The sequence below is a fragment of the Gallus gallus genome, chromosome 8, assembly GCF_016699485.2.
Source record: "Gallus gallus isolate bGalGal1 chromosome 8, bGalGal1.mat.broiler.GRCg7b, whole genome shotgun sequence".
NCBI lineage: Eukaryota > Metazoa > Chordata > Aves > Galliformes > Phasianidae > Gallus > Gallus gallus.
In genome coordinates, this window is record NC_052539.1 from 4439170 (window position 1) to 4464955 (window position 25786).

Genomic DNA, 25786 nt, shown 5'->3' on the forward strand with positions numbered 1-25786 from the left:
TTGTAGATTTTCTTGCTGGGCTTCCTTTCAGTGCAATCTTGTGTAATAGATTTTTCATGTCCACTCTAACTCCTGTGTCCCAGAGGGGACCAGGCCTCATCATGATTCACCTGGTGCCTCTTTACACTAAATTTTCCTTTTTCACAAGAAAAGTCACATTGATGGTTCATAGTCATCCTGTGATCAGCCAATACACCGACATCTTTCTCCTTCTCAGTATTTTCTAACTGACAAAGCCCCTGCTTAAGAATAAGTTTTTGTTATTAGTCACTGAGAACTCTGTGCTGCTGAGTTTCAGCCCATTTCTGTTATTCTGGTCTCAATATTCCTGGTATGATAATTCTGATCCTTCCATGCTGACGATGCCTCCTACTTTCTGCCCAAAGCATGTCTTGTTAACCAGATGGCTTTTTGATCCAGGGAAATTAATGGAAGTTGTAGATAAGGTTGAGATAAGCCTGAGAAATACTCCTCACCTCCACTCATCCCAATATTTCTAATCTTGGTATTGCTGGTTGTCTCCCAGCACACCAATTCCTAATGCATCTTGCAATTCTTCTAGCAATTCCCAATTTCCCTAACAGGGAGAAAAAAAATATTGTGCACTATTCACATATTTGATTATATTCAGTTGCTTAGATGCAAATTTTAGGCTTCAGCTACCTAAGTTTCAGAGGCACAAGCACTCTTATAAATGCTCACGCTCATTTAAGAAATTGCTTATTTCTAGTCAACTCTAACATTCTCCTAATATGCTGAAGCTGACTTGTAGCAGACCGAGTTACTGCCTGACAGTCAAACCTCTGCAAATATTAGTGATTAATCAGAAGCCCAAGTGTGTTCACACACCAACAGGGAAAGAGTACGATTGACCTGAACTCAGATGCAGTTTACACATGATCAAAGAAGGCTACCAAGTAGACAGGCACGCACACATTTCCTGCTGCTCAGTGGATACAGCCACTTCATCTAAAGCCACCTTGAACCCACTATCTACCCAAGGATCTGCCCCAGTCTTATTACCAAAGCTTTTAATCACAGACTTAATTGAATCAAGGCAACTTTCTTCTTCAACCCACAGAAATCATACCATCTTATCCGCACAGCTAATCAGTTGGCCGCAAAATCAAAGTCAGATGTTCTCGTGCACTTAGATATGGTCCACCCAATCACACCATGCAGACTGACTAGGCTGTGCTCAAGCTAGCAATGCTAAGACCATCCTTGAAGCATTTGCACCTCTGCTGATGGCAAAGCGATGCTCATGGCTTAGACAAGCTCCCTTCCTCTAGGAAGCTACGGATAGGCATGGCAACTTCCATCCAGTTTCTCACAGGACAGGAAAAGAGGCAGAGTCTTGCTTGAGAAATGGGAATCATTAGAACAGAAGGACATTGGAGCTGTAACAGGGTTTCAGCAGTCTACATTACCATAGTTCAAAAACAAGCAGGTCCCATGGGCACTAGCCTTCTGGCCTAGTATGGCTGCTACTGGGGAACTGTCTCACCCCCAGCCCACAGGACACTAAAATGAGATGCCTCACCTGATCACTTTGCAACAAGGCTGCGAACAGTTTTCTCTGAAATCAACACTTAAATACACTTTTCTTTAAAAAGTGCATTGCCTGGACAGATCCAAGGACCCCTACCATTGGCAGCCCTGCAGCGCTGGGACATCTCCTGCTGGTGGCCAGGGAACTCCCCAATGAGAAAGCTGCTTGCTTTGTTACAAACTTAGTCACGTGTGACTTATACGGGATTTCACAAAGGGAGAAAAGGTGGATTAGGAAAACAGTCCAGCTAAACAATTAATTTCCCCCCATCCACAGAGCAGTCACACTGGGTTCCACCCTGCTCCACAACCTCTCTCTCAAGATGGCAGCAGCAAGACTAGAAAGATAACGGGTTTCAGTGGTATCTGCAGGAACTACCAAGCCACATCGGAGCCATCAGCTGCCACAGCCAATAGCTTCTGGTTTCAAAGAACAATGTTATGCCTGACAGGTTATTAATAGCATCCTAAAGTCACCTGAGACTCTGGCCTGTTACATTACCTACCACCCTTCCCAAAAAACATCTAGGGCATCACAACCTCATGCTGCTCACTACTCTACAAAGGCACCTTCTTGGCTCCTCAGATACTGAACATCTATTTTAACGTACTTGGTTATATCCTGTGAAAATGAACTATGCCAAAACAAGAGAAGCCACACTAACAGCATACCACTGTAGCTGTATGCCAGAGATGCCAACAAAATGCTCTACATTCAGCTCAGGCTGATAGAAAGTCTTAGATATTGCCACTGACACAAAAGCTATAGTTCTTATTTCCTAGGATCTTTATCACACTGAGTTCAACAAGAAAAACTTCAGCCTGGTGGCATTAAGTTACAGAAGAAGCCCCTCACCACCACACTACACTGAGAAAGGGAATGAGTTGGGATTCAGCACCTGAAGCCTAGGAACAGCTTAGCACAGTCCAAAGCAATCCGGGTGGGCAGGGCTATTGCTAAGCCACTAGTAAGATGCAAGAATTCTGCATCACCCCCCACTGCCAGCTGTAAGCCTTCCACTCTGTAGCAGATACTGAGGCTGGCAACAAGAGTTGGTACCATGACCAACCAAGTCGCAGTCCATCCTGCAGCATCAAGCACAGGATGTGAACTCTGTCATACAAAGTCCTTCCCCATATGAATGCAAAAACAAAGCCTCTTGCATCTGGGTAAAAAATAAAAAAATAAAAAAAATAAAGGTCACAGCAAAACCAGTGAGTTTCACAAAAAACAGACAATTCTAAAAGAAAAAGAGAAGCCTTTTGTTCTTTTCAGTGAACCTGAGTCAACTTTTCATCTATGTTTTTTGTGAAACTCTTCTGGCTTTCGGTGACCTTTCTCAAATAGCTGCACAGCACTGCCAAACTTTGATATTGGAAGTCAAATGCATCACAGAACAACAGAAGGAAATGAAATAAGCCAGGTTCAATCTGAGAGGTGGATATGAACATCACTTAGGTCTGCAATCCAGGAGACTCAGACCCAAAATGCAATCTATAAGGCACCAAATCTGCCATCAGGAGCAAGAACACAAACACAGTCTGAGGTCATCTTCTCATCTAGGGCATGCTCTGTCACCCTCCCACCACCATCTAAGCATCCTGCATATCCATTAGCACTACCAACACCAGGCAGCATGCTATGAAATAGTGTTCCATATCCCTAGCTATGAAATGGTTCAGCAGAGGAGGTGGGAAACTTTGCTGATCAATGGCATCAGACCTTGTTGAAGAGTATTCTTTGTGGTTTACCTGGTTTCCTAAGTTCCAGCATTAAGCTCAGCAGCATTCAATCAGAGAAGTGAAGATAGATATGTGCCCTAGGGAGATTCAGACAACTTGCAAGTTACTGTAAGTGTACCAGCAGGACCCTGCTGCACATCAGTTCCTGTACATAGGTCTCTTGTTCTCTGAGCAGACCTGTAGACCCACAGGCTTTGTATCCTCCCACTGGACTCTCTCTAGAAGTCCCATATCATTCTTGAACAGAGGAGTCCAGAACTGGACATAGTACTCCAGATGTAGCCTCACCACAGCAGAGTAGAGAGGGAGGATCACCTCTCTTGACTTGCTGGCAACACTTTTTCACAAAGCCCAAGATACCACTGGCCTTCTTCATCACAAGGGAACATCACTGGATCATGATCAACCTGTTGCTCACAAGGTCCTTCTCTGCAAAGCTTCTTTCCAGCAGGTCAGCCCCTAACCTTTACTGATGCATGCATATTTCTCATATTGTACAATATTTTTCATTATTATCCTCCTAAGTCAAGAGAAGCCATTCCCAGGCCTCCTGTTGCACTGAATTCAGCTTCTTGCGGTATCTAGCTAGCACAGATTGAGGAATGTTGCCCTAATGTGATGGCTTTGCAGAGCACAAGAGCTGACCTCCCCTTGCCAAAGAAAGCTTCCTGCTATCTCTCCACTCTTTCCATTCTCCTAAACAATTTGCAGGCCTAACATGCTGATCTACCTTCATTTATTATCAGATATTCCCAGGCTAAGGATGGTAATAATACAATTTCAAAAAAGAAATCCCATTTGCCTGCTTTCTCTCTGTATTAGAGAAGCCAGAAAACTAATCTGTAGTTAATGAGAACTTTCTAGAAGAATCTCAGCTAGCCTTGCAACTAGCTGACCCTACTGTCTCCTTGCCATCAGCACACTGCAGCTGGCTTGACAGCCTAGGATACCAGTGTCTGATCTTTTTATGCCTAACACACACACTATGTGCACTAGTAGAACGTATGTCTTCAAAGCCCACACACTGACAGGGCAACAGCAGGACTCTGAATCTTTTAAGAGACCAGTACCTGAACCAGGGTATCAAATTGCCAATGGAGAGATTTCAATTTGGTGCGTGAGGGATGACACATAACCTTCGCTACCCTGTAGACATCATCTAACCAACAACAATTTCATCCCATGCTGGCAGATGGCAGCTCAGCGTGCAGACTGTGCTCAGTGAGGTGCTCCTGGAGTTGCACAACAGCACTGTGCTCTGCAGTGCCCACTGCAGCAGCACCTGCAGACCACACATCCGCACCTCCAGCACAGGGACCCTGCAAGTCAGCCTGGGAGAAGCTGACTCTTCCAATGCCTCTCCATGATATATTTACACACATCTCCTGAGCAAGGTTCGTACTCGCATGTCAAAGTACACTCACTAGTGATGCAGAAAATCAGAAGTATATGAGGGTCACATGAGCAATGTCATATATAACCACAAACCACATCAGAACCAGTCAAACAGCTCATAAGGTGGGAGAGGGCTACAACTCAACTTGTTTGAAAAATGATGCTCAGAGGAATCCTGCACTTATCAAAGCATTTCTAGTCACTGAAGAACCATTTGAAGACTGAAAGAAAGCAAATTCATCAGACCAGCAAAGAAGCAACTACAGTGTTTGGTTAACAGGATTTTCCAACTGGACTTTTCTGGGATGAGGAATAAGTTGCCAAGCTTATCAATCAAAAAAATAATTGAGGAATTGTCAAGACAAATAACCAAGTGCCTTCAAATAGGAGCACATCCAGACTTGCTCAGTATTGCGTTTTAGAAATGCCAGAGTCACCCAGTACAGGACCCTTCAGTGTTGGAGGCTGACTCATCCTATTCAAGTGATCTGAAGGTCTTCACACCCCAGCTGGCTCTGACACTGTAATTCCACAGTGATGAAGAACAAGTCTTATGAGAGTTGGGTGTTACCTAACTAGGGAATTGTAGTCATACAACTTCTGTTAACATGGACAGAAAGGCCTCACAAGGTCAGCTGGCACACACAGATTCTCCCACTTCCAGCTCTTGATTTCATCTTAATTCCCTGAAAAGTATTTGCCCTTGTCATCTTCATCTTCTCGTGGAGGTAACCTCACTCGCGTATAGCAGAACAAGACCAGGCTTACTGTAAGTCATTGACAGTCTGGGTGACCTCCTCAAGTCCTCTCCCACTACCTCCAACAAGACTTATGATACTGATGACTCTAGGCCATAGGAGCAGCTCCTATCTGGCTGTAACAAGTACACTGCCTTCTCAAAGTACTTGCTTGTTGGGTAGAAACTGGGCAAAGGCAAATTGCTGCACGGCACTCTGCTCTACAGGGGCAACAGCCCAAAGGTTAAGACATATCACAAAATACAGTGTATACTGAGGCGACCCTCCAAGCAAAAAACGGGAAATCAATCATGAATCAAAAGCCAAGCAGAAGCCACGTCTACGAGCAGTAAATGTAGGCACCAAACAGCCATCACTAACCACAGACACTATTGTGGTCAAACGTGTCCCTGGTTACCACTGCTTTAGCTTGCTCATTCAGCAGTTACTGAAAAATCTTCTCAACTGGGGATAAAAAAATAGAATTATGCAGCATCCTGCCAGAGATATTTCCCTTTCCTGGCTCTTCACTGTGCTCTTAGTTGGCCCCCTTTTCCTCCCTGTATTTATCTCTGCATTGCTGGCTTTGCCTCCACAATAAGCTGGAATTGCACCCAGCTGAGTCCTGAGGGAACAAACCAGGCTAGTGTTGCACTGCACACAGATATTACTATAAGAAAGCTCTAAAGGAAGGACAGAAGCAAATGTGAAGAACTTACTTGTCTAACCACATAGATAACATGAATTAAGTTGAGGAACATTAGGTACCAGATCTACTCTGCAGGAGCCAGGGGGCTCCAGTGTTGGAAAGCAGCCCACGGCCTTCCCTGGAGTCACAGTAAGAAACAAATCCTAGCCTGCCCATCACACAGACAACCTCACTATGGAAGGTTTCCATGCATTTCAGCAATAAGAGAGGACATCCTGGCCCAGAGCACATATGAAACTCAAGAAGTTTTCTGTCTCTGTTACTGAGAAGGCCTCAGACTTAGTGGCTCCTGGAGAAGAAGGCTGTATTGCAGACCAAGTGCTTTGGGATGTTCTTTTAACAGTGTCCTACACAAAGATCTTAAGCTTCAGGTCATGTCTTTCTATAGGCTGCATCAAGCACTGGTTGGGGGATTCCACTGCTGAGAATGAACTGCTCCCATCTCCTGGTCTCAATCACCTCCACTTTCCCTGCATCCAGATACATCCTACTCCCACCTCTAACTAGACACAGAGTAGTCAGGAAGATGCAGCAGAAGGTGCTGTTTTTCTTTCCCTTAGATTTGGATACAGAAGATGGATTTCTTCTTGGCAGCTCAGTGCTAACTGTGCCTGCTTGGCTTGGGAATATACCCAGAGTTTATAGATATAAAAGACTGACTTCTCAGTCCCGAATATGTCAGTCCTTATACAACTTTAAAGTTATAAACTTTATGTAATCAAGCTGGCAGAGGATACATGGATCTACACTGGAGGAGCAGCACACACTCTTGGTTTGACACAGCCCAGCTGCAAGGCAGCTAGCTGAGGCTTAACACTGTCCTCACAGTCCTTCACACTCCGTTTCATGCTGTCAACTCTTCTACTTCTGGCACATTTTCTTCCCACAGAAAGAGAAACAGTCATTCTTTTCTTCCCCTCCCTACATAGGCTAAGTTGTTCGTTAGATTCAAAATAGGCACAATAATGAAAAGTATACAGGAACAAGCAGCAGTGACTTCCTTGAAGTGTGGATTATTTGGTTTCTTCGCAGGGTATAGCAGAACTCACCCAATTCCAGAATTTAAAGGGTCAATTTTGAGATTATCTGTCCCAAATAATTACCCTAGATTGCCTTGTTAACTGGAAGAAGAAAAAAAAAGGAAAGTAGAAAGAAAAAGAGGATTCCCAAGAGAAAGGCTGTCTGCTCAGTGCTTTGCAAATATCAGCCCTGGAAAAAAAAAAAAACACTGTTGAGCAACAGTCTAATTGGGCACAGACATTCGTGGGCAATATCTTCCTGAAAGTCCAAGCTTCCTTCAAGAGAAGCCAGAGATTAATTTTCTTTTAATGGATAAAGCAGATCTAACCAAGTTCCAAAACTTTTTCAGCACCCAAAAAGCTGAAACACCCAGTGTTTCTGTTCTTCCAGCAGGAAGAAAAGGAAAAAGCTCACAATGAAACAAGATGCCTCTAGCTGAAAACTTCAGTTGCTGCTGCTCCTTTGCTCCAGGTAGTAAATGAACACACCAAAGACAACTGTGGGTTCACAGCAGCTCAGACCAGGTGTGAGAGTGCTGAATGCTGCATGCCTCGTCATTGCTGCCATCAGTCACTGCAGCCCAGACCACTGTCACAGCAGAAAGCTTGGCACAGCTGGCTGGTTCAAAGGCCAGTCTCTCTGGAGCCACAGGTGTCCTTTGTGGTTAATTAGCCCATGAGCTGAATTGTTCTAAGGGGACACGGTCCCTTTGTATGTTACCATTTCCCATCTGTTGTCTATGTACCCAAAGCAAGGGGGATATGCTGCTACTCTTTCACAACCACACTGGCATCATTTCTGCCTTGCACAACTCCCATGAGTTTTGCGGTCCAGGTGCCTACTCTCAAATCAAGCCCAGCCCTCTGCTTCCCCAAGCATCAGAGACAACAAAAACACTAAATGCACCAAACGGAGACTTGTACACCCCTTGGAGCAGGTTCCCATATCCCCACAGTAAGGCCACACACTCTGGGCAGGCTAAGGCAATGCTCCAACCCGAGCTGGGACAAGGGTAGAAGCAGGGAAGAGCAGAGCACGAGGGCTTTGGAGAAGAAGACACCGTTCCTGCACCAGACCAGGATGTAGTGAGCTCAGCGTGCCCCCAGATCCCTATAGAAGGCAGAGATCCTTCATTAGGTGCAAGATCGCAGACCGGGACAGCTCTCTCCAGCAGGCCTTGAGGCCACCTTGCTCTTTCACAGGCTTTCCCTGCCCTCTGGTGGGAGAGTTGTGCATTAGCAGAGATTCTTCCTCCCGTTAAGCAGGCTGCTGCTCTCCAGCACGGGCAGCACATTGTACTGTACAAGAAAAATCAAAGCTGTTTCAGCAGAGAAAGGCAGCTCTCCGAGGTTCAGTGAGTACATCCGGGAATCTGGGGAAGCGGAGATGCACATCACTGCCAGCGGTGAGGGAAGGTGGAGCAGGGCTCCTTAAAGCCACCTCAGCATCTCCTTCCAGAGACCTGAGTGAGCCTTTGCTCAAAGCAGTCACTATGCTCAGGGACACGAGGCTGCTGGGGACACTGCCACAGACACAGCAATGGAGCCCCATTGCTACCACCCTTCTACGCTCTCCACACACAACTGCAGTTTTGAATTCTGTGCCCTATCTCTGCTATTTATAGGCCTACAAGCTCCTAAACCAAACTGGAACTACTGCATGGCAAACCTTGGTTTATACAGACATCTAGCGGTCTCTACTCTTACTTCACCAGCATTACGATGCACCACAACCAGCACACCATGATTCATTTGTAGCATCAGAGTAAAACCAAAGTGTCTCTGTGCTGGATGAAGTTATGAAATCCATTATTCATCCATTATGAGTCAGTATACCCCAAAATGCTGCCATCCAAGTAAGATCTCTAAATGAGATCTTGTGCCATGAGTCAAACACTGCCAAGCCAGTTTAATGGTTCAGTTTGTTTTTTGAGAGCTCAGTTCACATGACAAGAGAAGAGAGCACACGCATCTGTATGCTGCAAGCCTAGTTATCCGTGCATTCCTTCACAGCAGAAAAGTCAACAGGAGCAGATGTCACAAAGCAGCATATTGACAAAGTAAATCCAGAAGAAAAAGCACTGGGCGGTGACAGGAAAACTGGTACTACACCTATCAATGAAGATCTCAGCAAGCACTGTCCCTAGGTATCAGTATGCCCTGCACAGCCACCACTGTGACTTTTGGCAGCCTTATCCTGCCAGGCTGAAGAGGCAGTGCTGGACGTGCCTAGAGCTAAGTGAGTGAACAGAGGGAGTGCTGAATAATGGCAGATCTCACTTAAAAGTAATGCACACGTTATTCTGTCAGATGCTTTCATATTAAAAGAACAGCTGGTTTCAGCCTTAATCTGTGTTTTTATCCCTCCATTTTGAAATGAGGATGGTTTGTCTCCAGCCCCAGGGCTCTATTAAGCTAAACCCAGCATAATTTCAGAATCACCTATAGAAGATGGTGAAGGAGCAGATGGAAGTGACTGTAGGCTCACACCTGTGAGAATTCAGCTGCTTTACAATGCCCTGTGTCACCACGTAAGGCATACAGGAGGCACAAGGGAAGTTCTTATAGACTGCTCTCTTGCTGAACAGAGCAGAAATCTCACTGAGGGGAGGATTTTAAGAAAGAAAAAAAAAAAATCAGTGTCACAAAGTATCAGGACTGTCCTGGCACAATACTTGTGCTAGACTGAACCCATAAACAGCTTTATTTTTCTGAAGTTCCAGTTAAAAGCAAACAATCCCCAAATGATAAGAGCTTTCCCATCAACCTGCAGGCCCTGCTCCTACCATAGTGTGGGCTTCCCCCATCACACTCACCTAAGTCACCTTATCTTGCTCTGCACAGAAACACCGTTACTCCATCCCACACATGACACTGCATGACACACGACTACTGCAGAGGAAAGGGCTGGAGTACAGAGCCGAGCAGCCTGAAAGGGCAGCCCCACACAGGGCAGGAAAGAGAAAAGCCACCCCCGTGAGGAGTCCCCTGCCTGTACCATGCAAGGTGACCCAGTCTGCAGCAGAGGCTCTTTGATCTCCAGATCACATTTGAATTTGAGGGGGTGGGGATACCCCTAGAGCTGCTGCACGCAGCCATCTCAGAGGTGTCTCACTGCCTGTGAGGCTCAGGAGGAGATGCTGTTATCAGCCGTAGCAAGATTATCTGTTTCCTGGAGTGGTGATGAACTGAGTCACTTAGCAGTGGGAGGGTGCTTTCTTCATGTGCTTATTGGTACAGCTGAAGTATGTGGGCAGGGTAAAAACAATACAGATGCAAGTGATTGTGGGGGCAGGCAGAATCACCAGGAGCATGGTGCTTTTCCCTACTTGTTGGGCTATATCTAACATTACATCAGTGTGCAGAGCCACCTGGACCTTTCCTCTGCCCTGTGCTGCCACTGAGAGACACGCACAGTGCTTCTGACTGCTCCACACTATGCTGCCCTATCATCAGAATTTCTGCTCTGCCTGCATGTGTTCTGACCTTGTTGCAACATTCACTCCCCAATGTTCCTGATGCCAGCAGGAGTTAGGGCAGACAGACTGTCCCTGCCTCATGCAGGAACACAAGCCCCTTCCTGAGGGCAGCTTGAGAGAGAGCCACAGCAGCCAATTCACCTACTGGAACAGCCCTTCTGTGTCCCTGCCCTCCCAGGTCACAGGTGCGCTCACTACAGGGATCCTGCAGGGCTGCACACAGGCCTAAGATTAGCTTATAGCATGGGGAGATAGGGAGATAGTACAAATCCCTCTGCTACCCAAGTTATCAACGCACCTCTCATCCTGCCCAGAAGAAAACCATCTGCACAACAACAAACCCAATGCACGTAAGAACTAACGATGACTGTGCTCCATTGCACCAGCCACCTACACCACTCCTCCCTGTAATCGCTGCCTACGAACCCAAGCTGAGAGGCAGTGTTCTCATCAAGAATGACACTCACAGAAGTACTATTCTACAAATAAACATGCTGAATTAAAAAAGCAGCGTAGAACCTCAATGGAAAAGGCATCATGGGAGCATTCCAGTGCTGACAACAGACCATGAGGTGGATCTTGTATTTCTAGAGATGATTTTGCAATGAGTTTGAAAAACCATCTCCCCTTCACCAGCCAACATAGAAAAGTCAGTCACAAACATGGTGTTGAAACTAGTATTTAAATAAGCTGCCTCATAGTATCAGAGAAATAGGAAACATTACATTGTCCCAAACCTGGCTACAAACACACATCCCTTGGCAACAAGACAAATGAATAAGCAAATGCAACGTTTTTACCTTAACAGGGAGTTTAGAAAAGGACAACAGGGATTTGAAAAGAGAAAATAGGCTGTAACGTTGTAACACAATATAGGCTGTAATGGAAAACGGAGCAGTAACAGCGAGTAGCAAAGTCCTAGACTGCAGCAAGTGACAACGTACTCAAATGGAACAGCCATAGAAACAAAAACAAAGGGGGAAAAAAAAAAGCTTACCTTTGGAAGGCCTCAGGTACACAGGGATCTCCAGCAAGATGCCCTCACCTCCACTGCCAGCCCTTAAATGAGGGCTGGGAAGGGGCAGATCCTGGCTCCACCCCTTCTGGTCAATCAGGTTCGTTGTACGCACCTGAGCTCCCCTGGGTTGGTTCTGCCTTCCCACCAGGTGTTCAATCACTGCATCAGGCTGTAACTCAACATTTCTGCTACATAAGCTAATTTAGCTGGAAAAGTGGTTCTCTATACCCACTGTATCACATCTTTCTCTGGACCAATAGCTTGAGGCTAATCCAGAACCAGACATCACTTGTGCTACAACTATTAGCAGGATAGTTATTGGTCGTGGTGGATCAGGCAGGAGCAAGACACACAAGCCATCAAAGACCCATTTCACTAGGAAATAATCTTTCTCCTTCTTCATTAGAAGAAGCTCAAATGACACATGAAAAACAACTCCCAGACAAAACTTTCTGGTTGCACAGCCACAGCTCAGAAATGCTGTAAATCACTTCAGCATGGATGACAACTTGGAGAGGAGGGAGAAAGCACTGCAATGAAGGAGATCACTCAAAACCTTTCAAACATCAACTGCCACAAACAGCCTCTAATGCCACCCCCAGACTCAAACCCACACCAGGCATCCAGCCTCACCAGGAGTAAGGCCCCCTACACACCATAAGACTATAAAATCTCTCTCCCCCTTACCTTGTGCAGCACTGCCCATAGCCAACTCCATCCAGAGCTTGCTCCACTGCAGTCTGCCACATCCCAGTTGGCGCTCTTGAGTTTACAGCAGCAGAGTTGGGAGCACTTCAGATGAGGTTCATACAGCATGAGGAAGCCCCCCACAAAACTGTGAAGTCGCTTCACTTGGACCACTATGCATCTGGCAGCAGCCAGGAGCAGGAAGGGAATAGAGACACGAGCAGGTGAAATCAAGATTGATTTCACTGGTGGCTTCCTTTCCAATAAACCCTTTTTAAAAATCCCTCTGTAGCTGCTGGTTAGCAGAATTTTACTCTCCCTCCTTTGAGTGCATTTTCCTGTGTGACAAACATGGGCAGGATTCATATTTGGGGGTCACTGGCCACAGAAGAACAATTTAGTGACTGCAGTCCCAGAGGTTTCAGAAGCATCCAGTGCTGTGGGGAAGCACTGGGAGACTTGTAAACAATGGTACAGAGCTGAATGTTAACAAAAGATCGCAGAGGAATAGCTCTCACTGCACTCATAGATACGCAGATCAGATGTGATTTTAAGAACTACAGTGCATAAATCTCTCCCCAGTCCAGGTGGCTCCTCACTGATCATGATTTTGCTGCCTTTGGCATTTGTCCAGCCTCTGTGCCACCAGCTGTGCCAGAATTCAGGTAGGTCGTTCCACACAGCACTGCACCAGCTCTTGTGTAGTCTCCGGCACTGCCCACTGACAGACAGTGGGTGGATTATTAAGAACCAGGCTCTCCCTTTGGAAGAATTTTCTCAAAGATCAGTTATCACAAAACTAAAGCCAGCAATTATACTCTAAATCTAGAGCAGAAAACTAGTATTTAAAGCATGAGAGTGGAAGATTACACAGCTCCAACCACCTGTCTAGTGCAGCCCAACTGAGCCAACCCCTCCCCCCCCCTCCCCCCCCGCCGTTTAAGTAATTAGCATAATTAGGACAATTAACCTTTGTTTGAACCTTGTCCTTCACACAGGTGTGAAGATGCATGCAGTTAGAATTGTGCAGGTTAATCATCGCTCCCTGTGCAAACCAAGTGTTATGTTTTTCAAGTCGATGAGGCTGTTTTCCACCAGTAAGGGAGAGCATTGTCTGTACTTACTCCCAAGGCAGTAGTTATACTCCACCAGCTATACTCCAGAATTGAATTGCTTCTCAGAGTCGTTAAATACCATAATTTAAGTTGCAGTCTCACTGTCAGGTAGGTGCTGCAGAAGCTGGCTAAGAGGTAGGAGGGATGAAAGTCACGCAGTGCGCTGTCTTCTTTGTTTCTGTTTGCTTGCTACAGCTCAAAGGCTTGCCAGCTCCATGCCGCAGATAAGCCACAAGGAGTCTGTCTCCCAAAGAGAAACATAGCAAAAGGTGTCCAAAAGGATCTGCCTCTTTAGCAAGCATCTACAACTACAGACCCCGGTTGAAATTGAAAGCACCTGCCAGCCAAGCCTGCTGAAAACACCTGAGCACTGTTCAAACTACACATTGGGTTTCAGTTCCTCCTTGTTCAGTGGTTTCCCACTATTTTCTTGCGTGTAAAATTAGCTCTTAGTCAATGGTATATTTCCCATCTCTGGAATCTCCCTCTTCCAAGGTTTCAAAATTAGCACATACATTCACATAAAGCTTTTTCAGACTCTGAGTTAGGCGGTCCGTAAACCATGGCAGAAGTCAGTGAAGAACTTATTACTGAGAGCAGCTTTTTCCCTTTAGCCTCTTCCCTCACAGCAGGTTCTAGTTACCCAAATATAGTCTTTTCCAAGCCTATGACAGCTTTAACAAATTCCTGACTTTGCTGAGAACACCTCTTTGCATGCTTAGCAGTGAATGCAAAAGTGACCCATCTCTTGGTCTGTTAGGTTACCAAAAGCAGAGCAATTGAAGGCTGCAAGCCATATCCAGTGAGGAGGTATCATGAGATGCCTCCTCTATGCATTCAGGCCATTTGTTTTCACATCAGTTCTGAGTTCTTTGCTAATAAACCGACCTAAACTCTCAGTTTGATGTATTCTATACTGCAGCCCACATTGGTCCCAAGAGACTGATCTATAAAAATCTTCAGAAGAACTGGGTGACTTCCAGTCCCAAAGATGTTTAACACAGCCCTGCTGGCTTGTCTGAAGCTCTGTAGGGATACAGCTGGAAGTAGCATTATTGTGTCTAGCTAGTGAATAGTGTCAATAATGCAGTACTGGCAATAGCCATCTCTAAGTCCTTTGAGTCAGTCAAGTGCTTCTTTGGATTTTTATCTCCTTTGGAATCTCCTGTGAATTTTACTTTTAAGATTACTCTGAATTCAGCTTCTCCTTCAACATTCATTAAGCAATCCATGTATGGCTTTGCCAAAATCTACTTCAGCATGGCACCTGCATTCAGAAGTCACATATCAACAAGCCTCAACATTTGCTTGTGGAAAGCAGAGTGTTGATTTAATTTGAACCCATTAAGCCTCTCTTCCACTGTATTAAATACCTCCATATATTTATTTGCAGCAGTCATAAGGTGTTCTAACTTCTGAGTCTTCCTTGCAAAGCATTTCTGAGAGTGTTCATCCAGCCTTGATGGCTAAGTGCAGGACACACAGCAGAGCAGACCACGTTCCAGGCTGTAGGCCTGACATCCCTGCTAAACCTCACCAAAGCCCTTTGAGGATCCTGGGACTCCATCTCAGAATTAAGATGGTGATACTTCTTTGAAGCTGCAGGGGATAGACTACTGCCAGAAGCACTGAAAACCCTGCTGGCTGTCTTATCCCTGTTCTTGGCAACCTCTGCTTCCTGCCCAAGGTAGCTCAATTTCCTGTAGCCGTGTTTACATGAAACACAGAGGAAACATTTTCTGTTTATATCTGCTGTTCTAACAAGCTTTGAGCCGTTTATCACAACTGCTATCGTGCTCTCTTCTAGGTGGTAGAGAACAGGGCACGGCCTGCCACAAGCACTTACGGGTGGAACATGACTGTCATACCAAAGGTGTCTGGAATGGGGAGGAGCTGTTCGGCCCCTCCTGCACATCCTCTCCTCCTTATCTCCTGGAGGAGAGTTTCCCTGAATGCAGACACCACACAGAGGAATGACAATTCTAGCTTGGGGCTGGGCAAGGACCTGGTGTTAAGCCACAAGATAAGCAAGTGGAAAAGGCTTTCCGGATGGCCCCTGACCAACCTCCTGCTTCAGGCAGGGCTAATAACAGAAGCAGGGCAGGCTGCTGGCGTATATCATCCCACACTATAGTTGCCAGTCCCCAGAGCTAGTATCACTTCCTAGGGGAGTCCCCTGAGCTCCGGAATCTCCAAAGGAAGAGGAAAGTTCTGCAGAGAACGTCTCACTCTGTAGCCACAAGCCACCAATTCTGCCTCCCATCCACAGGGCAAGCCTTGCTTCTGGAATTAAGAGAATCCCACAGAGAGCCTGCCAGCCAGGTAGACACTAGTGCTAAACCTGCTCAGGTCCCCAGGGGCACACAGCCCACCCAGGACTAAACTCCCAGTGAAGAAGGTGGTCCCCACACACCTTAGATCATCAGCGCTTCCTTCCCCTGCCACCACCATGTGTCATGGAAATGTTCGAGCATCACCTCCCACCCAGCAGGGAAAGCAGTGCAGGCGGTGCCCACAGCCGTGCGGGAGGCATGTGGTCTTCTCTGGAGCAGGCAATAGATCAGCCTGCACAACGGCACAGGGGGGGCTCAGGCTGTGGGTGCTACGTGGCATCACCAGACACACTCAATGCTGTCCCAGCATTCACCTGGTCAAAGGGAATGGGCACTGCTGTGGGATCAGGCAGACATTATGCTGAACAGTAGGGAGGAAGAAAGGAGTTTCCAGAAAGTCCTCAGCATGGGCCATTCTGCTAGAACACTCAGGCTGGGAAAGACTCCACCACACATGGAAAGAAGAGCATTATCTCACCCCAAGGTCCCACCACCACCACCTGTGATTCACCCGTCCCAGTAGAAGTGTCATTTGCAGAATGCAAATATATGTGAATCACCTGTGTGCTTTTTGCTGTCTCTAGGGCTGTTTTGGAAGTATCATACCACCCAGCCACAGTGCTACACTGCCCTGGAAGATGAAGGTGATAACATCACAGATCATGACTTCTCCTGGCAGCACTGAACAGCAGGGCCAAGTAGTCCAGGCAGCACACAGTGACACTGGCTTAACGTGAGTGTCAGTGGTACATGTTTGATTGTGCTGGAGCAGCCCTACCTGCAAATGAGATGTGTTCAGCAGCAGTCCTTGTCTCACGGAAGGTTTCTCCTCATTTGGAAGACCTTCAGTTTCATCCAGCATAGAGATCTCTGGCAAAGTCCCCTTGAATCCTAATCCCCCCACAAGCCTCTGGCCTTGGATCCTTGTTTCAGCTTCCTCCTTGACTATAAGGTTAATGTGTTTGTGCAGCCATAACTTTCTCTCATTCTGTTCCCCTTCAGCTGAAAATGGCCCTGTAACAATGACCTCACCCACAAACTGCAAAGAGTCAATTCAGTGCAATGTCCCCAAGATACTGAGACAAAGGAGACTATTTTTGTGATTCTAATGCCCACAAGAAGTCAAAGGCAAGTGCATCAGGCTGAAGCCTTTGGTGCATCCCCCACACCTGCATTTACATAAGAATTACAGCACATCCTTGAGATCTCTGACTGTTCACACTGACCTTGAAGGACTTCTCAATTGTTCCTCCCTGCTGTGTGGTCAGCTCCCACACCTTCCCCTCCTGCAGCTTCACCCTCCTGACAAGGAGTTCATGGCATTTCCCACTTACCACAGCCCCATGCATCACAGTCCTCCAAACACATCTCCAGCCTACTCACCTAAGCCACTTTTTCACCAGGTCTTGCAAATTCAGCCATTGTGGTGCTCACACTCTGCAGCGTCCAGATCTCACCTCGTGTAGGCAAAACAGAAGTCTGTGGCAAAGGAGAAGGATGCTAAAACCTTGCTTATGAGATACATGAAGTATTTTCACATATTGCCTTTTCTTCCTCTGCAACAACGGAGTGTAACCACCTCTGAATAGGATGAACATCTCATACAATATTAGCAACTTTGCTTTATCATTTCTTCATCATTTGCAAATATTTGCATGCACTTACTGCCCCAGCACAAGGAGGGTTGGAGTGCAATGTATGAAACTCTTCTAGCTGTTCCACACTGCGCATTCTCCTCATCCACCTCCAACCATGTACTCTCCTTTAACTGGGCATATAGTTGCATGGAGAGAAGATGCCTTTAGAGCTGTTGCATCAGCTCTAGGAACTGCGGTAGGTAGAAATTGGTTTTCTTCTGGACATTCACCCACATGTGTACATGCACAATTTGCTGCTGCCTGCCAGCATTTGGGCTATTTTTTTTTTTTCTGCCTTGTCTTGCCAGCAAAAATTAAAGCACAAGTAAACAGTCGCCTCATGCTTTTACACCTGCAGTCAAGCTCTGAAGCCCCTGCGTGTTCCTAATGCACAAAAGCTCAGTTTCAGGACATGTCAGAGCATTCCCGGGATGCCAAGCCACAAAAAGAGTCTATGTGGTAGCTGGGAAATGCGCTTTCTAGCAGGTCTCCATGAAGCAGCATCCCTCTTGGCTACAGCTGTCTTCCCAGTCTGCATCCTCATGCAGCTGCTGGAGCCATTTTGGATGTCCCACCAAGCAAGCATGGAGGTGGCAGACATCATACCTTGGTGCTTGACACCAGCCTGGAGTGTGAAAACAAGACACCCCAGAGTTACTTGCTGGCTGCCCATGTTTGAGGGCTCTGCCTTTCCCTTTTCAGTGAGCAAGCAGTCTGAAGGCCCTGTGTCCTTGGGAGGGATGGACCTTATCTATTCTCACTGGCTGTTCTCTGCTGTTAGACTAAAATTCTGTAGACCCAGCACCCCAAAATCTCCACAAAGCCTCATATAAGGGACTTCAGTAAAACATAATAGATAGAGTAACATACAAATTTTGTAATGAATAATAGAATGTGTAACGTACCCATTTCCTCTATGCTGTTTTCCAAGGAGGTCACCGCAGGAGAAACTTTCCTTACAGACAGCTGCAGTGAACATTTGTTCTTGGTGGGGTTGGTTCTCTTGGGTTGACAGACCAGCTTTCAGGCAAACAGGCTTCTCCCCAGGTAGCCAGTAAACACAACAGCACGCCCTGCAAAACTCTTCCCCCATATCTGCCACCAGGACACTTAGCAGCATTACTGTGACGATGAATTCACGTTTTCCAGCCCAGTGGTGAGACTGAAGGCAGGCATCTGCTGCCAAGGCACCTACTACGTTTGGCTTTGTGCATTCTGCATTTATCACCTGTTTTTAAGAGAAGGGCAGAGGAAACCTGCCTGATCCTCAGAGAGGTGGAGAGCCTGGATGGGGACCCTTTCCTTGTGGCAAGGGCAGGGAGAGGAATCCCAGGGAGGAGCTGGTGCCAGCCTGTGGCACAAGGACAAGCCTTGGGGCTGATGGAGACCTCACTGCAGGTGTTCCAGTAGTCCAGCCCAAAGCGCCGGCTGACAGCACTGAGCGGCCGAGGGGAGCGCTGCAGGCAAACACTTTACTTCAGTTTCGTTCTCCCTCCTTGCTCTGAGTGGTCTCTTACTAAAAACAAGCATTTTTTTAGTTTCTATTCAGGCTTTCCTTTCCAGCCACAAGCACTCACAGGAGCATCTCATCTGTAACAGACTGCTGCAGTATGGCGGCAGCTGCCTGAGGCAGATGTGGCTGCCTCACAAGCTCCAGCTCTGTACCCTTTTCCAGGTCACTATCCTTCCCACTGGGACTGGAACTGCTTATTTTTAATATCCTGACCACAGCCATCTTTCTCACAAATCTGCACCTGTGAGACCACATTTCTTCCCATTACAATCATTTCCAGATCCTTCCATTTGCTGCCTGCGCTCCCCAGCCTGACACAGGGCTTTACCTCAGCACACGGCTCCACGTCAGGTCCCATACTTAAAGCACACTGTGAGGCTGCACTGCCCTCCTGATAACGCTGCTTCCCAAACCTTGCAGGCTGCAAGTTTTATTTGAGGTGGGGTGCTGGGCGTCCATGCCCAGTGAGGGCTGCAGGTCTCTGTGAGGAGAGCGCAGGGGGGGCTGCCTTGTGTGGAACGCGGCTGCTTCCAGACCGTTCCAGAAGGTTCCGGACCCCTCAGAAATGGAAACACTGAGGCTGCCAGCTGAGCCCAACAGCATGCTGCTGGGGCCCTGGGTAAAGGTGTCTAAGAAAGTGCAAAATGCTGTGCTAGGCAGTGAGTGCTGAGGGAAAAAGTGGCAGAAACACCTGCAGCGCTGAGGTGAGAGGAGGAGAGAAGATGGTGCTCCGCTGCAGCACTGAGAGAAAATGGCGCCCGCTCTGCAGCACTGAGGTGAGAGGAGAGAAAATGGCGCCCATTCTGCGGCACTGAGATGAGAGAAAATGGAGCCGCTAGGCAGGGGTTCCCCTGCAGCCCCTGGGGAGAGCACGTTTGTCCTGATGTTCCTGCATGGGTCCTTCCAGGGGCTGCAGAGGGAAAGTATAAATAAAAAGGAGAAGGGAGGAGCTGTGTCAGACTGGAGCCGCCATCCCACTGCCCTAGCAGGTGGGGGAGGCATGAAGGAATGGGCGAAGCTGAACAGCGCATGGATTGGGAAGAACTGTTTTTCATTTTGTTTTATTTTGTTTTTCACTATCCAAATCTATTTTAACAGGCAGTAAGTTCATTTTCCCTAGCCCACAAGCTCTTCCATTTATTTTCTCCCCTGAGCCTGTTGCAGTGGAGTAGCTGGGTGGGTACTGGAGAGCTGTTCAGGGTCAGCCCACTGCAGGTACCAATTATTGTCTAAATTTCCACTATTCACACATGTAGAAGGTTTAAGGTGTGCCCCTTCTACAGCATATTCCAGGTGGGAGTCAGAACTTTCAACATGGCTCAGTCTTGCTTCTCCATAAAGAGATATCTATTCCTGTTCGGCACACAAGGGTAGTGAGAGGGAAAGCAGTCTTTGTCTGTAATGGAGACACGTTTTCAGTGCTGACAGGGCCAAAGGAGACCATGACACTATTTAGTGGTGTGGGGAAGGAGGGATTCCCAGCAGATGCTGTCATACTGACTCAGCAGCTGTGCAAGGTTCTAGGTCAGCACAGGGCTCCACTGCCTACCTGCTCCTACTTACCGACTTAGACTCAGCAAGAGTAGAAGACTGTAGGAGAATCTATTCAGCATGCTTTTTAAGACCACAGGAAATAGCACTTTGAGAAAGCAGAGCTACAGGGTCAACACAGCTTTCTTTTTTTTTTTTTCCCCTCCACCCCTTAACCACTCCTCCCCCCAAGTACCAAGAAGGTAAAAAATGAGAGGAGTCAAAGTAGTGAAAGAAAGACCAAACTGAGAAACCAGTTATGCAAGACATATTACTAGCAGGCAATGTAACAGTTCTGTGAAACGTTTTCATACCCCTAAAGAGCAAAAGCAAAGTGTTTAGCAGCAGGACCAGTCTTGCAAAAGGTGCAGACCACTAGAAAACAGTCTCAACATAGCAAAAGAGAGCAACCTGATCACAAGAAAGAAGTGTCAAGTTTCTCGAAAATCTGTACGGCAACACTTGCTGTACAGTTGAAGTTACTAGAAGTCAATGATTTAAGATAAACATTGGTTTCTTTTCTCTAAGCCATGTCCCTTGTTCCTATGACCTTATTCTCTCCCTCTGAATAGCTAGGTATGCTGACTTGCCCTGGCCATGGTTGGGTAGAGGAGCAAGTCTCACAACTGGCCTAGTTTCCCGAGTCTCTTTTGATGCTTACTCCACTATGAGCACTGTGGAAAACTTTGCACGCTTTTCTTCACAGTGTCCTATAAAGTTACATGCTAAATATGGTTTACGGGCAATGAGCTGAAAAACAGAAATGAAACTGCAGCTACCAAAGTGCCCACTTTAGGATTTTTCACAGAACTCAGTGGTTTTACAGCTCTTGCTACATTCTTCATTCACCCCTGACAGTTATAAACAGCAGCCTTGAGCATGGCAGCCTTGTGGTCTGCCACAGTCATCACCATCTCACCCATCTCCCCAGCACACCTAGCTCCCTCCTATGAGCAGCGCTGAATTTTTGTCCACTTAGCCCTCTATGAACTCTAAGGATGGTGGTGGTGTGAATAACTTTGGCCGACATGGCACCATGACCTTTAAAGGCTAGCGTCCTGCAGGACTAGCACAGAGACAGGAGCTCACATCACCTCATACAGCCTGTATCCTTTGGTGAACAGCCTGGTACCAGAGGGAATGAATGCTGTTGGGGGCCATCAGTACCAGGTTCCAAGCCCCCTTTCAGGTTCTCTGATGCTTTCCGTTTCCCAGTCTGTCAGATGAGCTAGAAGAGGGGAAATCACAAAACTCCTAAAAGACCCACAGTTCCGCTACTTATCCTTAAAAGCCTTAGTAAGGTTTTTAATGAGGTTTCCTAGCAAAATAGAACGGTGGGAGTTGCGTAGGATGGCTTTACTTGTTCTCCTAGACAGGCTCGATGCCAGGTCCTGGTCATAGTCTGATACTTGTTGGGGCTGCCCCAGGTTTTATCGCAGACTGGGCGATAATCCATCACTGTATCTTTACTATCAAACGTGCATCCTGGGAACCAGGAACAGTCAGGCCAGCAACTTACATTAGCATCAAAACACATCGCAAGGTCCAGCACACAGCACCAGTTACTTCTGTTGTATCACTGTCTAGATGATCTTGCCAGGTACTGAACATCTTAACTGTAAAGCTGGGACAGCACCAGATACAGTAACAGTATGGATATATTTACTGCTGCATGAATCCTACCACCTCTTGCCCACGAGCTCTCCCCTGTGCAGAAGAGAATGCATATAAATACATAATAAATGCTTCAGGAGCAGGGAACAGGCTCCACATGAAGACCTAATGATAGCTAATGTGGTCCCAAGTGGATCAAGCAATTACCATCCTGTTCAACAGCCTCTCCTGACTCACATTCTCCAGTGCAGCAAGCAGGGTCTCCACAGGATGTGAGTGGGGAGTTTCAAGCAAGCCTTGAAAATGATTGTTCCCCACCCATGCTGAAATTCAGAGTAAGTAGGGCAACAGAGGAGCCTGACTCAAATTCTTGTAAGCTCGGATAAACAAGAAAGTGCAGCTGTGGGCAGGAGGCAGAAACACCCCCAACCCCCCCAAAAAAAACTTCGACAGCTTTTATATTTGCAGTGGTCGAAGAGCTCAGCTAACAGACAGTAGCTCACTAAGCCACAGCAGTTGCCTCCTGCTCCTCACAGCAGCAGCAAAGAAACACACTTGCAAAGCCACACACAACTTGGAGGGCTGCTCAGCAGCAAGGATGTGCAGGACCGATTTCACAGCGCAAAAGCAAGGATCGTCACAACGGCTGCAACAACCCACTTCTGGGCTTATTTGAGAACTAGCCTGATAACCTGCCCTTGCCCAAGCTAAGGACAGCAGTGGGATTTATTTACTACGTCTGCTGAATTTCTCCCGGTACTGTTCCCTAAGCAGGGGAATTAGAGCAATCACATCCTCTTTTGTTGCTTAAGCATTCTTAATCTTCTATGATTCGGATTCCTCTTTCAGAACTTTAATGGAAGCCAGGTCATGGATACCCGTTCTCCATTGCAGATACCCCAGCAGGGAGCATGGATAAGCAGATTAGCAGCAAGTCAGCCTTTCACCATGCCCTCTGGAGCCTTGGCTGAGATTGTGCAGCTCATACCAGTTCTTTGGCTGACCCACTGATAGCTGAGAACTGCAACAGCCATAAACACATCGCACCCTTCTTTGGGAACTTCATGTCCATCATAGCAGCAGGAAAAGCTATCTTGTAGGCTGTTTAAACTAGGAAGGAAAAATCTCCCTCTCAGACATCTTTTCTGAATTGTTTTTCAATCTCTTAACATAAATCTCACGAACTATGCCAAGTGCAATGCATACCCCCAGCACACGGCTCAGGAGAGCACACACCCTGTGGGGAATTAAGGTAGATAGGGAGGGGGTTTGCCTGTGATGCTGAGACTTGTTTTCATTCCTCCCCATCTCTTTGGTCCCCTCCCTCTGCCGACAAGGACCGGGCAGGAGGTCCACCAGAACACAGTCCTACTTCTTGTGCATCGGGGCAGCTTTGGTTATATGCTGGGAATGGAATATCTGAATCTCATGTTACCCCAAGAGATGAGTCAGCAACAAATTGTCATGCCTTCCTTCCCCATCTTTAAAATAAAAATAGAGAAATTCACATGTAACTTCCCTCACCTTGCATACCAGCTCCTCCTCTCTTTTTACTCACCTCATCCCCTTTGCATTTAACCTCAGTCACTTAGTCATGCCTAAAACTGCACGTTTGTAACCATGATGTAACGTGCCTCCTCTTCTGAGTGCTAGAAAAATAAGAGCAATATTTAAGCTTCCCTCCCCTCCTTCACAATCTGGTTCATATATTCTTTACAGCTCCATGACCTAGAAGTAACCCCACAAGACACAGTAATCAAAACTTGGAAACATTAAGGCTGCCTTTAGGGGGAAAAAAAGTAGAAAAGGAAAAATAGCAGCAAAAATGAAGCTTGTCTGATCCAACAGCGAGGTTGCTTCTTAACTCACAGGATTTGAGAGCAGCTTAAAAAATATTGGTTCTTCCATTCTTACTCGTGCTCTTTTCTCTCTTGGAGGGCTACAAAAAGAGTCATATATAACACATATCAGCTAACTACAACAACTAATCTGTGTAACGTCTGAGCCAAGACGCATATCTGGGTGAGCCTGCTGAGAGCCAGTCCATGTTAGAGCTCCATTTCATGTCTCTGACACTGCTGCGTTTGTCGACCAGCAGTGGCTTCTTTCACTTCTGTGTTACAAGAGCCCTTCAGGACTTCACTGTGTGCCAGTGGCCTTCCTCTGCATCACAAGTAACCACAGGCTAGTAAAATATCAGAAGACACAGGTGCAATATCAATAGGAGGGATATAAGAGATACTGGCCATAGCTATTACAGGCCATTTCTGCTTCACTGAAGGTGGTTTTCTCTGCTGGGAGAAAGCTGCCTGCCACAGAAGCTGCTGGGGCTGCTTGCCAGCATGCCACCTCTCATCTCTATGGGTCTGTGAGGAGCAGCACCCAACCTCAGCCTTGCTCGTTACTCATCCTACCTCTTACACTTATGCCCTGCCTCTCAGAGCTTGCCAAACCTCCTCTCGCTTCCTGCACTTTTGCTGTAGAGGCAGCACTATTTACCCCACCAGGGTAGATAAATAGGATGCAGCATCTGATATGCATCAACCACGAAAGAGCCCATCTACCTCAAGCAGCTTGCTATGCTCGGCACATACCAGCACGAGTGTTTCTATGTCTTTCAGGCTTGGCCAGCTGCACACCCTAAACATGCAGGCATTGCCTGGATAGGGTTCAGCTAACCATGAGAGTTGGCGTGCCTGCAATGGACTTGCTGGATCAGCAGTGAGCTGGATCATGTAGGGAAAGAATGCCTGTGCCTAGGAAGAAGGGCTGTGAACCACAGGAGACCCCAGGCACTAGGAGTTGACCAGAAGATGCTTCATAGGAGTTGCTCTGGACTCATCACTTCTTCTCAGCTGTGTTCTCTATAGAGGAGAAGTTCCCTGGAGTGCTATTAAACATTGCCCAAGCCCGGCAGTACTTCCACATGTGGCCCGTGCTCTTCCATCAGGAGAGAGGAGCTTGGCTTATACAGACAACTGGGATTGCTCAGCCTGGAGAAGAGGAAGCTCAGAGGAGACGTAATTGTTCTCTACAGCTGTCTCCAAGGAGGCTGTGACAGGGTGGGGGTCAGTCTCCACCCCTGGGTAACATCAAGAGGACGAGAGGGAGCAGTCTCAAGTTGTGCCAGGGCAGGTTCAGGCTGGATATTAGGGAACATTTCTTCTCAGAAAGAGCAGCCTTTCCCAATGCGCCACCACTCTTCCTGAGTGTGTTCACTCTCTCAGTCACAGAAGCATTAACAATGCCAATATTAAATAGTTATTAAGTATTTAATGCTAACATTAAGCAAATACTCCAATCAGTGAATAGCTTCTTAGACAGATAATTAAACTGATGGCTTTAATAAAACTGCTCCCACAAGCAGCCTGCACATCGACTCTGTGCCGTTTAAAATGGTATGCTTCTGTCACAACCTTACTTTGAATCTTCAGTCACAGCCCACGAGCTCAGTAGTGGATTTTCTATGGACAGGTTGAAGCAACGTTTGAGAACGGGATCTCAAGGCAGAAGCACACGGGTTGCTGGCATCTGTGCTGCTGACTCAATGCAGTAGCAGCTGCTCTCTGATTCAGGAGCAAGGCTAACAGCTCATAGTTTTGTCCCACGAGGAAAGGCAGCTCTGTCCACCTCAAGAGACCCCAGCCTGATCTATAACACTATCCACCTCACCATAACACCATCTCTGAGACTTGCAGGTCTGCAT

The 25786-nt window shown here is 46.9% G+C and overlaps 1 protein-coding gene across 2 annotated transcripts in view; it reads right to left on the reverse strand.

Moving 5' to 3' along the window:
• FASLG (Fas ligand (TNF superfamily, member 6)) overlaps nucleotides 1–25786 on the reverse strand; it is a 131406-nt gene that overhangs the window by 100409 nt on the left and 5211 nt on the right. For both annotated transcript variants that reach the window (XR_005861825.2, XR_005861824.2), the window contains exon 5: nucleotides 17170–17265. The gene's annotated coding sequence lies outside the window, so the exon portion shown is untranslated. The remainder of the gene's footprint in view (nucleotides 1–17169; nucleotides 17266–25786) is intronic.